We start from the raw sequence: 4814 nt of genomic DNA, 5'->3' as shown, positions 1-4814 counted from the left end.
CACTACGGTTATCACGGCTGATGAAGGTCACAAAATAATTAAGAAAATACTCCTAATTTAAAAAACTTCGCTAAGTTACGTAAGTTAATTAATTTCGAATCGAAGTGAGTTGTGACGTGGAAATTTCGAAATTAAGTTGGCAACATTGAATAATTCAGGGACAGTTTTAAACAAATTAGGGATACTAAATAAAGTCTTTAAATGACTAATCTATAAAGCATTTTTATCAATTATCAATTAAGGTACAAATGGTACAATGAAAGAATAGTTTTCACCGATAGAAAAAAACCTATTTTACAATTTTATTAATCTTCAATCAAATAATTCGGTAAAATACTACATTGGTATTTTTATAGTTTTGAAACAGCTAATATAACAGAAAGAATATTGTAATCGACTATAATAATAGTATATTATTATTAACAGTATAATAATACACAAGTTCATAAGGCCAGTCTTGAAGCACGAATTCTAGTTTAATAGTGTAAAAAGCGTATGGCGTTAGCCACGAGTTATTTGAAAAAATGAGTGCTTCAAGGTATAAAACGATGTTTTTAAACTATTTGTAATTTTCGTTTTTATTTTTTCATGCGAAAACCAAAAGAACTAGATGTTTTTAACTGGGACGTTCTTCAGGCATTTTTTTACAAGGAATCTAAATCTCTCATCGGATTTTTCAAGACGTTCTTGATGTTAGAGTTACAATACTCAACTTTGGTTTTTCTTATGGACGCCATATTTAATACTTGTATTTTTGAATAGTATTTTTGTTCCTGATTTCAACGATGTATCACATATTATCGAGTCTTACATGCTGATTAAGATTAAGATAAATTTTCTTTAACAAACTAAATTTTGACAGTTCTATTAAATATGCGAGTAGAATTTTTATAACTTTGTCTTGATTTCTTTTGCGAAGAATAAACTTCTAGCTTATCATGTTGTTTAATTTTTCTAAGCCCAAATTCAATTAAAGCTCCAAAATCTAGTTTGTTTAAAAACAAAATTTTTGGCGTTTTTTTCCAAAGCACTTTTCGCAAAAATGCTTTTTTCTCCAGTTTGATCAGCATGTAAATTCCGATCATATCATGTGATACATCGTTGTAATAAGGAATAAAAACACTTTTCAAAAATAGAAAAAGCGGGTATGGCTCTCTTAGGAAAAACCAAACTTTAGTGTTGTAACTCTGACATCAAAAACGACTTGGAAAATACGATGACAGATTCCCTGTGAAAAAGTGCTCAAAAAATGAAAATCACGAATTTAAATGTTTTTTCCAATAATTCAAAAACTAAAAATGACGCTAAATATTCTTTCAGTTCAGCATAAACATGAGCAACTTTGCCCTAATTTAACCGATCTCATGTTTCTTATAATCATTAAGATCCCCATGGTGGAGCTCGAAAAAAAGACACCCTGTAGAATACGATGCAACTTTTTAAAATTTGTAATCGCCGAGTTCGTATTGGAATATGTATGGTTGGTTGTGTTTTACAGGCGCAGGCCTCGAAAAAATTACCCTATATGTCTATCAAAGCATTAAAATGGAGACAAATTACAAAAAAATAATTTAACTAATCTACGGACTGTTTATAAAAAAGTGAAGGATCTCAGGTGGTTCTGGAATTTAATTTGCCGAATTTAATTATTTTATTTCTATAAAAGTACCAATTTTTATCTGTTTACAGGAAAACCGTAAAACCAAATTTTTCTTATGCTCACATTGTTCGTTTTTTCTTGAAAGAAGCGGCAAATTTTTAACACCTTTACAATCCTACATTCCATTATAGAAAAATTGGAGAATTCAAATAGAAATGGAATAGAATGTGTTGTTGTTTTTTTTTCGAAAAAGTTTTCACTTTATTTTTTTAGCGTTGATTTCAAAATTCGTTCGTCCAGTGCTATGCAACCAACATTTCACCTCAAGACGTACTCTTAATATTATTATTATTAAATTAAGGGGGGATTATGTTTTGTCTAACGAAAGACCTATTTATGAAAAGTCAATGAAACTTTAATATTTAATTCAAAATTAAACTAATTCATTTATCAAATTAATTTCGAATTAAAATTTTGTATTTAGTATCCAAAGCACTTAAAATGCTTACATGTTTGTTTCCAAGTCATTTTGGGTATTTTATGGAGTATTTCATTCATCTTGCATCAGTTAATAACAATTGTTTCTGTGGATTTGTTCTACCAATGAATTTAACTGAGCTTGGTGAAACCGACCCTAGAAAAGAAAAAAATCTCCATTTTACTTCTCAATACTGCTAAGAATAATTCAGAAGGAATTTTTTTAAATTATTTTTCTAAAGTTTGTTTGAACGTATACTATAGAGTACTGAAGAGCTTATGTACCAATTTGTATGTACATACCATGTATAGGTTCGTATAATTTTTTTAGTGACAAATTATATGGGTACGACTGGAGGCAAGAAAATTTTTAATACTTTAGAAATTCATTTTTAATGTAAAATTTAATATGGGGGTAGTTTTAACAGGACAATTGTAATATGTAGTGTGTAATTTTTTGGTGGATAAACTATTCAAATAACATAATTGTTGGAAAAGCAGACACCTATGTTGATTTTAGTTTTATAATTTACTGGACCGACGTTGCGCCACATTTTTTTAGACTTCTTCAGGTCCATAAATGAATATTAAACTATTCGACGTGGAGAGGAAGCTTTTTGTTGATACATTATGTGAAATAAAATTATTGGGGGTTCGCCCCACTTAATCTTAAAATTTTACAGCTTGTTAACTTTTTCCAATTTTGAAGACATCGAAGGAAAGAAAGGAAGATAGATGTATAAACATTTGAAATTTTAAAAAATAGCAGATTTTTGTAAAATAAAAATTGACAAAAAAACAGCTTTCCATTAAAATAACAAAGTTGATAATGATTTTCGATTTAATCTTGAAAATGCATAATTTCAATAGGACGTAACTGACTTTGGCTGCATAGTTGAAAAGTTTTAGTTAATGTGGTTTTTCTAGGTTGATATGGTTTTCGGGGTTGGGACAGCCTGTATTATAATTTATAACAGAATTTCCCCGTGAGACAGCCTGTATTCTAATTTTCATATCAATATCAAATCTAGTCAGATCTGTCAGTTTCCAACGTTAGAAAAATTTTCTTTTCCACAATGCACCAAACTTATTCGTATTGTGATTCTACCTCGGTCGCGTCTCGCGAGAAAACCCCTAACCACACAATCACACTTTTTCCAGCGGAATTTTTCATATTTTACACTTTGTTTACTCATTCGCTTACTCAGCGCCCGTACGATTCAAAAACTCAGTTAATTATTTTACAATCCCTGAAAAAAAGTACCACAGCAACAAATTATAGCGTGCTCCAGCGATGATGCTATTCCCGACCTACGTCCATAAAACGCGCATCCCCTCTCTGCCTCATGGAGCTCTTCCATTGGTCAAGACACCTATCATTATCTCCCACTTCTCGGCACCAACCGTAGAATTTTTGAAAAATAAATCGGAACCCATTTACAAGTCGACTTTCAAACAAGTTAGGTTGCTGTGATTTAAACCGATTTTTTTCAGTTTGAGACGAAATGCAGTTATCAGTGATAGTGTGATTGACGCCAGGTGATAAGAGACTTATCGTCGCGAAAAACGGTAAGAAACGCGGCAAAAGTGCGTGAAAAAGACAAAGCGGTAGTTATCCTAAAGTTTTTGATGGGTGAGGGTTTGGTGCATGTTTTATTTTAATCATGACTAGATCCACACTCATCCAAAAATTTGGTGTCCTCATCTGGAAAAATTACCGCTTAATACCAGAAACCTGTTTTCCCGCCAAAATCACACCAACAATTTGAATCAAAAAAGGGTTCTTGATCCACTTCGTTTGTTTTCGCTTCTTCGCACCGGTTTCATTGTTCTTCCAGTTCCTTTGTTATCGACTTTACAAAAGTTGTTTTTTGATATCGCGGCGTCATTTATATTTTTAGTTTTGTTGTATTTAATTCGAGCTGAGGAAAAATCCAAAGTCGTAATTAGCGAGCAATTTAGATCAATTTGGTCCCAAGAAAGAGTTCGGTAATTCTTTTTTAATTTCGATAAATATTCCAAACTAATAAACACGTTGGATAAAATAAATGTGAGATGCAAAATTGATCTGAAAGACTCAGCAAACATTAAAAACTACTTAAAATTAAAAGTAATAACATTTCAATAAGTGGCTGTGTTTATCTCGGATGACATTCACTTCAAACAGCTTAATTACAGCCTGCAAAAATAGCTAAAATAAACGTTTCCAAACCGCATTTTCGATGATTTAACGACTTCATGAATCATAAAATAATCTAAAACAAAGCTAATATCGAATTTATGACTCCTTCTTAGAGAGTTATTTAGAAATTATCAGACATGTAGGCAAATATTATGAGTAACGTGAGGTGATAACTTCAGACATGAAATGCAAGCAAAATGTAAACTGGAGTATTGGATTAATGTAGTTTTCCACGTGTGATTACTGTTTAGTGATTTTGACAACTTACATTCTGTCCTTGGCCTTGGCTGGACAGAGATGTGTTCATAATTACTAGACACCGGATCTCAGGAGACTTCCCTAACCCGAAATTTTTAAGAGCTTTTATTGAAATAAATCTGTTTTATTAAAAATTAAATACTTGACACAATTTTTATTTTTCCTAAATTGCTAAATTGACTTGCATCGTTTTATTTTTTAATTAGTATTTAGTTCAGAAAAACAATACATCAGATTTTCAAATTTAATAATTTTACATCAGATTTTTTGTTTCTTAGGTTTCCAGTCTTTTAATTT

General features: G+C 31.0%; 1 non-coding gene across 1 annotated transcript; it reads left to right on the top strand.

Moving 5' to 3' along the window:
* The first annotated feature begins 3684 nt into the window (after window positions 1-3684).
* Window positions 3685-3776, top strand: Mir279b (microRNA mir-279b). The gene has a single exon (NR_036320.1). It is a non-coding gene; the product is annotated as a microRNA mir-279b (primary transcript).
* The last annotated feature ends 1038 nt before the right edge of the window (window positions 3777-4814 follow it).

The sequence above is a fragment of the Tribolium castaneum genome, chromosome 5 (genome assembly GCF_031307605.1).
Source record: "Tribolium castaneum strain GA2 chromosome 5, icTriCast1.1, whole genome shotgun sequence".
Classification (NCBI taxonomy): Eukaryota; Metazoa; Arthropoda; class Insecta; order Coleoptera; family Tenebrionidae; genus Tribolium; species Tribolium castaneum.
The sequence above is the reverse complement of the archived record's forward strand: the minus strand, read 5'-3'. Positions and strand labels throughout refer to the sequence as shown.